Source organism: Piliocolobus tephrosceles, chromosome 3, assembly GCF_002776525.5.
Source record: "Piliocolobus tephrosceles isolate RC106 chromosome 3, ASM277652v3, whole genome shotgun sequence".
NCBI lineage: Eukaryota > Metazoa > Chordata > Mammalia > Primates > Cercopithecidae > Piliocolobus > Piliocolobus tephrosceles.
In genome coordinates, this window is record NC_045436.1 from 5295457 (window position 1) to 5306638 (window position 11182).

The 11182-nt window shown below is 47.1% G+C and overlaps 1 long non-coding RNA gene across 1 annotated transcript in view; it reads left to right on the plus strand.

Moving 5' to 3' along the window:
• The window catches only part of LOC116418735, a 27459-nt gene extending 19855 nt beyond the window's left edge, over window positions 1–7604 (plus strand). Inside the window, exons 2-3 of the long non-coding RNA XR_004228873.1 lie at window positions 4972–5057; window positions 6693–7604. This is a non-coding gene — a long non-coding RNA (uncharacterized LOC116418735). The remainder of the gene's footprint in view (window positions 1–4971; window positions 5058–6692) is intronic.
• The last annotated feature ends 3578 nt before the right edge of the window (window positions 7605–11182 follow it).

The following is an 11182-nucleotide window of genomic DNA, read 5'->3' on the forward strand; positions in this document are numbered from 1 at the left end:
GGGGGGGCTGGGGTGGGGGGGGGGGAGGGGAGGGGAGGGGGGGGAGGGGAGGGGAGGGGAGGGGTGTCAGATTGGAGCTACCATTCAGTATATCAAGGACATCTTTAGGCAGGAGTTGTGCAGAGAGACTCCTGGATGTCACAGCTGCCTGAAGGACTCTGTGGTCTGTGATCTGGGTGAGGCTGTCTGGTTAGGTTCAAAGGAGGAGAGTGGATGGAGGAATGTTCTCTTCCCCTTCTCCATGGCTGTTCCTGCTTCCTTTATCTTCCTAGCGTACCTTACAAGGGTTTTAAATGATCACTCCCTTCCTGTTTGAAGGGCTTTATTGTAAAGTCCCTTCGGCTCTTGGGCAAATGCAGCGAGATGCGGATTCCCTAGATGCCTCCAAGTTACAGCTCTGAGTTAAGACATTTACTGTTGGGGTCCTGGTGTCCAACTCTGGGAAACTGCAGGCTTCAGTCCCACCTTGTCTCTAAGCTGCTCCACACACCAGAAAGACATGCTGTCGAACACCTACGTGACAGTTGGCTTTGTCAGGCATACAGCGTGTTACCTGTAGAAATTCCACTATGACAAACCACAGAACCTCAGGTTTGGAACAGGGAGAGGAAGGGAGTCAGATGCAGCACCTCTGTGCACCAAACTCTCTTGTGTAACCTTGTGTCCTAGACCCCAAAGGTCACCCCTGTCAAGGACCTCTTGGTTCTGTGGAAAGTAGTTTGCTGAAAGTTGCCACCTTGCCACCTGAGTCTCATCTGGGAAGGGAAAAATTAAATGACTGTATATGACAGCCAACTGGTATAAAGCAAGACCTTGACACTTTGCTTCTAGTCCATCTCTGATAGAAACAAAAGCAAGACAGAGGAGGTTGAATATATAACAGAAGACAGTGGCAATCATGCCATGACTACTTTTTCTATAGATTTCCATAGAATCTAGAATCCCGACTCAAATATTCCTCTGGAACACAACTAAATACCACAATTTGACATTTGGTGTTACAGATAATTGGTGCAAGTATTTGGGATGTGGCTAATTTGGTGTGGTCAATTCCAAATAACTTGAAAAGAAGAAAAAGTGATAGCTGGGCAATAAACCAGCGTTTGGGCAATAAACCAGCGTTTGGCCAATAACTGTTCCTGAAGTGCATAAATAGAAGAGGTCATGGAATCTAAGGAAAGCCTGCCAGGTTCTCTCATCCCAGTAAGTGCCAAGTCTCATCCCAGTAAGTGCCAGGTTTGGTGCACCTAACCTGCCAGGTGGACTTCCAGGTGAGCCTACCCCTTCTCCCTCCATCCGTCTACAGGTGTAAGTTGTGCTACAACTTTGCAGCCATGTAGTTTTAGAATTGTAAAGAACAGCTTGAACTCAGGCTGATGGAGTTTTGTAAAGAAAATCTCCTTTAAAGCTAAAGTGTTATGCATTTTGTGGTATTCATTGACTCATTCCTTCAATAACATTTATTGCCTGCTGACCACTTACACTACTTGTGAGTTAGGCATTCACTTCTTCTAGATGTTCAGCATTAGATAACAACACTGAAAAATCCAAACTATTCTCTCTCCTTTTGCCTAGAGGGAATGAGGGCTTTGCAGTCCTCCTGAAAGCAGGTGTTTTCCTATTCAGAAAGAGGACCGAAGGCTGCTCTGAAGAGAGCTTTGTCTTCTCAAGAACAGCTTTTTCAAAGAGCAGCTCTGCTAACTTGCTGCCCCTTTCTTCTCATATTCAAAGTGGACTCTGTAGGTATAGAGCTTAATTGGAGAAATATTTTAAATTCCTCTGATAGGTGGCCTTCACCAATTCTTGGAAGCAGAAAATATTTTGCTTTTGGTCTAAAGCAGCTCCAGGGACAATGCACAACATTCAACCTCTTGCACAGAGTGGCCAAACAGCTGCAGGTTCTTACAGAAGCTGGAGCACATTCTGTATTTAAAATGAAATCCCTACACCTTACAGCAGCTGCAAAAGCATCCTTGCTGTGGAGAAAAGTGGCTCTCATGAGCTAGGGCCTTTGAAATGTTACACACCAGGACAAAGCCCTTCTGCTGGAAGGCAGGGGAAATTTGCCTGCATCTCACAATCATTTCATGTGAGATCGCTAATTAAATTTACTTATTTGGGTTTCCAAATTTCCTTCTCCAGGGACTTGCATGACATCCACATCCTCTTGCTTTTGAGAAGGTCGGTCATGGGATGAGCCATAACTATTAATGAAGATGCTTATGAAATAAAGTGCTAGATATTTAGAATTTCATCCTTGCTGAACTTTTCTTCATTAGCATCAAAATGGCTGAAAGGATACAAAGCCATAACAATTCCAGATAAGGCTTTAATTGTAGAGCACAGGAAAACCAAATTAACTATATGCCCAAGGTACTTGAGGGCATATTTTTCTTGCCCAGCAAAAACAAAACCCTGATCCCTAAGAATTCTACACCTGACATTTCTCTTGATTTAATTAGATGCAAGAAAGGAACAAAGGCCGCATTTGAATGAATGAAAGTGAATGCCTAATTATTTTTGTAGGAAATTATCTGCATGTTTTCCTGACATTTGTGTGGCTTGCCAAGCCTTTCACAGTGTTCTCACCCACATGATCTTATTTGAATCTCATGATAATTTTGGGAAGAAAACAGGTGACAGTAGCAACTGTCGCCATTTTGCAGATGAGGAGACTGAGGCTCCAAGAGGTCACATATCTGAGAACTGACAGTAAGTTCTGTACCAAAAGTAAGGATTTAATCATTGCTGCTTCCCTAAAAGAACTGAAGCAGTTTGTCAGCACAGCTTGTACTTGTGTGAGAGTGCCATGGTATAAGCTTGAGGGGATTTAAAAAGGAGAAAAAGGAACAGAAAATTGAATAAAAGGGTGAAACTGACCCTATAAACTTTATTTTTACTTTATTTTATTTATTTATTTTGAGATGGAGTCACGCTGTATCACCTAGGCTGGAGTGCAGTGGCGTGATCATGGCTCACTGCAACCTCTGCCTCCCAGGTTCAAGCGATTCTCCTGCCTCAGCCTCCCGAGTAGCTGGAACTACAGGTGCACGTCACCACACCCAGCTAATTTTTTGTATTTTTAGTAGAGATGGAGTTTCACCATGTTAGCCAGGATTGTCTTGATTTCTTGACCTTGTGATCCGCCCACCTCGGCCTCCCAAAGTGCTGGAATTACAAATGTGAGCCACTGCGCCTGGCCCAACCCTATAAACTTTATAAAATTAATCAGAGAATATGAAAGGGGGAGACATGAAAATAAACCCAGCTTGCATCACCTTCAGCATTGACCTTGAGGTCAGCCAGCTCAAATCTCCTTCCTCAGAGTTGTTTGAGGAACAACTATTGTTGTCCTACAATCATGTAGACCCTGTTACACGATTATACTTCCCCTTAACTACTCTATAGAAAACAATTTGAGAATTACGAAACATTATGTTTTCCCTTTGAGCCATTCCTTCAGTTCCTGCATACTGATGAAACTACTGACTCAACTGGTCCACAGGACCCCGTAAGAGGCTGGCTCACCAAAGAATGCAGTTTTCACATCCTGATGATTTCATCCCCCTACCCTGACCAATCAAGGACCCCAGTTATCCAGCCCCTTCCCCTTCATGATCCCCTTAAAAGCCCCAGCCAAGAACTCCTTGGGGAGATGGATTTGAGGGTCTCTTCCCATCTCCTTGCTTGGCACCTTGAGATTCTTAAACTTTCTCTGCTGCAAACCCTGCTGTCTCTGTGGAACGGGTCTGTTACTACACAGTGAGCACCTGTTGGTCCTGTAACAAGGGACTGAGAGTAACCCGAGGGGTTATGCCAAAGTGTGACTCAGTGCAGTCAATCAGCCCCATGTTCCTCAGAATGAAAGTATTAGATGAACAACTACGTGTGCTAAACTTCATGGTTTCTCAAAATATGGTACATGAGCACCCTTTGGCACCCAGACAAGTCACTAGGCGTTGCTTTTGGCTGACAGGTGGGAGTGACCATGTGTATCAGTCCATGGGTAACACTAAGACAGTCACAACTCGGAGATAAGTTAACCTCTCAGACTGCAATGAAGAATGAAAAGGTAATGGGTGAAGTCAGACTAATGAATAATCAGTAAACTACTGACTGAGGAGTGGTGCCCCCCATGAATCAGTGCGTTGTTTTTATCAGGACATCTATAGTAACATCTGTGACGCTGAACGTAGTAAGTGTATTAACCTGGGAGAACATGAATCTGTTGTGTTTGCTTTATCTAGGAAAGAACGACTATTAATAGCAGGAGATGGGTGGACATAAACCCTCTCCAGCAGGAATGAGAGAGCGAGCATTGGGGGTGGGGTGGGGAAGGGAAATGACAGTCACTCGTGGACACAGCTTGGGGCAGAAGCGTCAGTAAGTGTCACCAGGCCTGTGGGTCTCTGCACTCTATTTTCTTATTCATCCAGTAGCCTCGAAGGGAGCTGGATACCTGGAAGGGGCTGCTGAGGATGGAGTAAGTAGTCTTTGGAAAGACCTAATCTTTCTTTCTTTCTTTTTTTTTTTTGAGACAGAGTCTCGCTCTGTCGCCCGGGCTGGAGTGCAGTGGCCGGATCTCAGCTCACTACAAGCTCCGCCTCCCGGGTTTACGCCATTCTCCTGCCTCAGCCTCCGGAGTAGCTGGGACTACAGGCGCCCGCCACCTCGCCTGGCTAGTTTTTTGTATTTTTTTAGTAGAGACGGGGTTTCACCGTGTTAGCCAGGATGGTCTCGATCTCCTGACCTCGTGATCCGCCCGCCTCAGCCTCCCAAAGTGCTGGGATTACAGGCTTGAGCCACCGCACCCGGCCAAGACCTAATCTTTCTTGTAAAGTAATACATTGGCTTCCTGGTTTACCGTTCGGGTCTTTGGGGATAGTTATATACCTATTCCTTTATAACAAACAATCACAACTTGAGTGGCATGAAAGAACAAAAATCATTCATTCTTATTATCTCCTACAGTCTGGGGAGTACTGGGGCTAGGACTTCAGCTGGGGCTTCACCATGTGGTCTGGACTTCTTGACAGCATGGCCACTGGGTTCCAGGAGTGAGTATCCTGAGAAAAAGCCAGTAGGAAACAGCATTGACTTTTATAATCTAGTCTTAGAGTCACAGAGTGTCACTTCTCCTATCCTCTATTGGTTAAAGCAGGCACAAAAGCCCTCCCAGCTTCAAGGGGAAGGGATGTAGATTTCACCTCTTGATGGGAGATGACAAGATCACATTATGAAACCGGCATGTGGGCCAAGGGGTGCTCCTGCACCATCTTTGGATCAGGTGGTCCAGCAGCCTGTCCTCTGGCAACAATAGCTCACACCCTTCCCACATGCAAAATATACGCACCCCCTCCCCAAAGACCCCTAAGTCTTACTCTTTTATGGCATCAGGACAGGCCGGGATGGAATAAAGCCAGGTTTCCCCCACTCGCTCTGCCATGCAGGGACCCCTGCTCCTATTCCATTGATTGCAGAGAGAGAATTTCTCTTGAAATGTTTCCCGTCCCTGCCATTTAAGCAGTTCTGGGTTTGGCTGCCCTGAATCGATGTCAAGAAACATGGAAGGGGAAGAAGAGGCAACTCACCACCTTACTCATTTTTCTTGGAGTTTGGCTCTCCCTCTCCAACCCACCTGTTATTATCTCCTTGCAGAGTCCCTATTAAGTTGCTTTATGTATCCACTCTGGGGTTCTTAGAAGTAACCCATTGGGGAGCTACCATGGCATCGGCTCACTCTGTCTTAACTGGAACCAGAGCCACAAGCCATTTCTTAATTTTTGAGGTGTTTGCCATTTGGAGAGGCTGGGAATGATAAACCATTTTTCTTTCTTTTCTTTTTTCAAATCTTGCAAGTCCTGCCACCATTGGTTCCTTAACTCATCTCATTCTCTCTTATTTTTTATTTTATTTATTTATGTTTTTGAGACAGAGTCTCTGTCTGTCACCCAGGCTGGAGTGCGATGCGATCTCAGCTCGCCGCAAACTCCGCTTCCCAGGTTCATGCCATTCTTCTGCCTCAGCCTCCTGAGTAGCTGGGACTACAGGCGCCCGCCGCCACGCCCCACTAATTTTTTTTGTATTTTTAGTAGAGACGGAGTTTCACCATGTTAGCCAGGATGGTCTCAATCTCCTGACCTGGTGATCCACCCGCCTCGGCCTCCCAAAGTGCTGGGATTACAGGCGTGAGCCATCGTGCCTGGCCTATTTATTTTTATTTTTTATTTTAATTTCTTTTTTTTTTTTCCGAGATGGAGTCTTGCTCTGTCGCCCAGGCTGGAGCGCAGTGGCACGATCTCGGCTCACTGCAAGGTCCGACTCCCGGGTTCAAGCAGTTCTCCTGCCTCAGCCTCCCAAGTAGCTGAGATTACAGGCGTCCGCCACCAGGCCCTGCTAATTTTTGTATTTTTAGTAGAAATGGGGTTTCTCCACATTGGCCAGGTTGGTCTTGAACTCCTGACCTCATGATCTGCCCACCTCAGCCTCCCAAAGTGTTGGGATTACAAGCGTGATCGGCCCTTTCTCTTTTATTTTATTGTGGCAGCTAGAAGTTAGGGGGCCCGTGTGCCTGTCAATTCCCTCCACTCTGTCATGTAGCTCATTGAAACATTTTCTATTTTCCAAGTTATCCTGGGTTTCAATGTTGCTAAACTTCCCACCACTACACAAACCTGTCTTCCCTCTTCCAGGTTTCAACAATATTTTCGTCATGTTTATTGAAGCCTCACTGACAGACTTCTCAAGGCCCGTCTGCCTTCTATTCACTGCCTGGCCCCAAAGCCAGTGCCACACATTTTAGGTTTTCACTGCAGCAGCACCTACAAGGGTTCCAAAATCTGTATCATTAAAGTTTGATCAGAGAAGCGAAACCACCTTGAGCAAAACAAGGCATTTATTGAAGATATTAGGATAAACATTGTTGTGGGAGCTGCAACCTGCTGCCCCGTGTCCAGAAGTGGGCCTAAAGTCAGCAGGGCTGGCCAATGGATGTGAAGTGGGAGAGGGTAAGCGTGAGCTGCACCTGCAGGGAGGAGCTGGAACTCCTGTGGATGGACTGAAACTGATGTCTTCCACATCAGCCTCTCAGGTCTCCAGCACTCCAGCTCTGACACTGAAGATGGCCTGCAGGAGGGCTGGTGCACTTCACCATGGAACTGCTCACAAACCCAAGGTTCAGTGAAGCTGAAGCAGCAGTTCTGGTGGGAGCTGGAGGAACTGCAGGCACGGCTGCTGCCCCATACCAGTAAATTGAGCCAGTGGGTGCATGGCATTGTGTGTGAGCCACCATAGTGCTGGGCCCTACACAGACTTTGACTGTAAATATTACTGCTGTTTTACTTCTGCCTTCCAAATTTTGCTCCGATTTTCTGAGAAACATAGTTCCAGCTTAGGCACATGGACACTGTACAAAGCCACCGCAATGGCTGGCCAGGGAGGGATTATGAATGCAGGCCGAGAATGCACAGGAAGCGTTTGTCTATTTGTAGAGTAGGTACCATTCAAGGATTTATGTGAATCAGGTGCAAAGAACTCACACAAAGGTGGGGAAAGTTAGTGCTTAGAAATCAGTGATACTAGATAACCAATAAATACAAATAAACACATAGAAAAGCTTTAATAAAATAGTATTGGGCCGGGTGCAGTGGCTCATGCCTGTAATCCTAGCACTTTGGGAGGCTGAGGCGAGCAGATCACCTGAGGTCAGGAGTTCCAGACCAGCCCGGACAACATGGTGAAACTAAAAAAAACCACAAAAATTAGCTGGGCATGATGGTGCATACCTGTAATCCTAGTTCCTGGGGAAGCTGAGGCAGGAGAATTGCTTGAACCCAGGAGGTGGAGAGCGCAGTGAGCCGAGGTTGCAGAGAGCCGAGATCGCGCCATTGCACCCCAGCCTGGGTGACAGAGCAAGACTCTATCTCAAAAAAATAAAATTAAAAATAAATAAGTAAAATAGTATTGAAATGATGAATAATACTATTTCAGCACATCCTAAACTGATCATGCAGATAGTCAGAGGTTTTCTGCATGAGTTTGCTAGGGCTGCCGTAACAAAATATCATGGACTGGGAGCTTTAACAACAGAAATTGATTTCTCACGGTTCTGGAGGCAGAATGTTCAGGACCAAGGTATTGGTAGACTTGGTTTCTCTGAATCCTCTCTCCTTGGCTTGCAGGGGGCTGTTTTCTTTTCTTTTCTTTTTCTTTGAGACCAAGTCTTGCTCTGTCACCCAGGCTGGAGTGCAGTGGCACAATCTCAGCTCACTGCAACCTCTGTCTCCCGGGTTCAAGCAATTCTCCCGCCTCTGCCTCCTGAGTACCTGAGATTATAGGTGCCTGCCACCACGCCTGGCTAATTTTTGTATTTTTAGTAGAGATGGGGTTTCACCATGTTGATCAGGCTGATCTTGAACTCTCAACTTCATGATCCACCTGCTTCGGCCTCCCAAAGTGCTGGGATTACAGGTGTGAGTCACCACGCCCGGCAGCTTGCAGGTGGCTGCTTTCTTGCTGTGTGTTCACATGGTCATTCAGGACACCAGTGATACTGGATTAGGGCCCACTTTCATGACCCCATTTTAACTTAATTCCCATTTTAAAGGCCTTATCTTCGAACATAGTCCCATTCTAAGGCACTGGGGGTTAGAGCTTCAATATATGAGTTTTAGGGAGACACAGTTGAGCTCATAACACTTTCTATAGAACAATCAAGTTGGAGACATGCCACATGCTATATTTTCTTCTTGGAAATTTGCAAAGTATATATGCATATGAATGACTATGCAAAGTCCTGGAAAACATCCAGTATCCATCTTTCACACGCTCACTGTTTGAGCCATTATTGATTGATAACCCTCCACTGGCTTCCTTGATGCACTGCCTGAGCGCACTGAGCTGCCACGTGGAAATATAATCTGCCGGCTGCCGCTGGCAGTCAGGAAGGGAAGGTGGACATGGGGAGAACAAGCAAAAGCTGGGGTCTCAAGGAGATGAAGTGGAACCCGGGGCTGTATCTCCTTAGAGCGCATGTTGGCCTCTCATCACTGCCAGGCCTCCGGCTTTGAAGATGCCCAGGGAGTTGCTTTGGAGGGCTACATGGAGAGAATGGGATTGGTAAGTGGGCAAGAGGGTTGGCTCTTGCCAGATGGAATTGCCTCTTCCATCTGTTCCAAGGGGAATTCTGGATTGCCAGGGGCCTGGCATGTCCTGCCTCGCCCATACTTGCTGGCCAGGGTGAATGGCCTCTCACCTGGCCTAACCTTGCTACCTTCTTTGTTTTGCTCTTTGCAGGTGAGGAAAAGAGCAGAGCTGTAGATGCCACTGGAGCGTGGCCAGGCTGGGTGAGGACCCACACAGAAAGGTGTGGGCAGGCGTGGTGGGTGGGGGCGGGGATAAGACATGCGCCCTGGGTAGTCAGCCAGTGCCCCCGTCACGCCCTGGCTGCAGGTGTCCAGCATCAGCCGTGTGCACAGCCCACCTTGCAGGCCTCTCCTGGCTCATGGCCCACTGGCTGCATGCTACTCCTACCTCTCTGACCTCCTGCTGAGCTCAGCTATCCTAGCTCAGAGTTCCGCCTTTCTTCTTGAATACTATCAGGGTTCTCTCTGTTGACCCTGGACCCCCATTCTGAACAGTTCCCATGGTGCTGGCCTTCTCTCAATTATCGGAATTAAACCCCAGACTCACTGCAAGTCTTCCACCAAGTGAAGACTTCCGGTGGCCTCTGCCACCCTGGCCCTTGAGGAAGCAGATGTTTCTCCCTCTTCCTATAGTGCTCTTGTCATGAATCATCTCCAGGTCCTCCCAACAGGAGCAGTCAGCCCCTCATCTCGGCTGTGCTGTAACACTGGTATCTCTGCAGCCTGGGGAAGATGACGCTGTTTTAATGGAGCGTACATCTCTACAGTAACTGGCCTGGCACATGAGAGCAGAACAGCAGCTCCCTCTCCTGCAGGGTACAGTGCAGATTGCTTTTCCACGCATTATTTCTGCTCCTCGCACCACCCTCCCCAACCCGAAAGATAGAGCATATTGTCCTAATTTTACCGAGCAGAAAACTGGCTCCCAGAGAGCAGCTCTGCTCAGCTAGGGCATGTCAGAGCACTGCCTGGGACCCACATCTCCTGACTCCAGGGCCAGGGCACCTCCAGGCCCTCACACGGGTCTTAATAGAGATACATTTTATGTTTAAACCAGCCCTTGGGCCAAGCATCGTCCTCAGTCTCTCAGGACTTACTGCATTTTCTTCTAAATCCCAATTCAAAATTCCTTTAGCATGGTGGTTCACGCCTGTAACCCCAGTGGGAGGCTGAAGTGGGGGGACTGCTTGAAGCCAGGAGTTCGAGACCAGCCTGGGTAACAAAGTGAGACCCCATCTGTAAAAAATAAAAGAAGTGAAAAATTAGCTGGGCGTGGAGGTGCACCCCTCTAGTCCCAGCTACTCCAAAGGCTGAGGCAGGAGAATTTCTTAAGCCCAAGAGTTTGAGGCTGCAATAAGTCATGATTGTACCATAGCACTCCAGCCTGGGTGACAGAGAGAGACCCTGTCTCTAAAAAACAAAATAAATAAAAAACTAGCTGAGCGTGGTGGCACATACCTGTAGTCCCAGCTCCTTGGGAGGCTGAGGCAGGAGAATTGCTTGAGCCTAAGAGGTCAAGGCTGCAGTGAGCCGTGACCGCACCATTGCACTCCAGCCTGGGTGACAGAGCGAGACTGTCTCAAAAAAAAAAAAAAAAAAAAAAAGTCCCTCAGTGGTCTCTGTCATAATACTCCCCTTGGTATTCACTGCACTCGGCAACCCTGAAACAATTCCTACAGTGAACCCCATTCACCGAATTGCTTTGGGAAACATACACTTTCTAAATTAAAGCTGTCATATCAGTGTGAGAGTTATGCTTACCCAGGAGGTCTGGACGCGTTTCTTTCCTGGTTTGGCCTTGATCTGTTATCCTGGCAGCTTCCTTTTTCAGAATTTCCCTCATCTCTGCCTCCACAGTCGGCCCCCACCCCACATCTCACAGAATGTATTTGCATTCTAAGCAACACCCCTTCAAACCTCACACATATCTTTTTCTCCTATATATATTTAAAAGTAATACATTTAAGGACGTGACAACTTAATTAAATACTCTTGAGATACTCACAAAATCATGGAAGTTGTCCATGGTGGTATTTCCT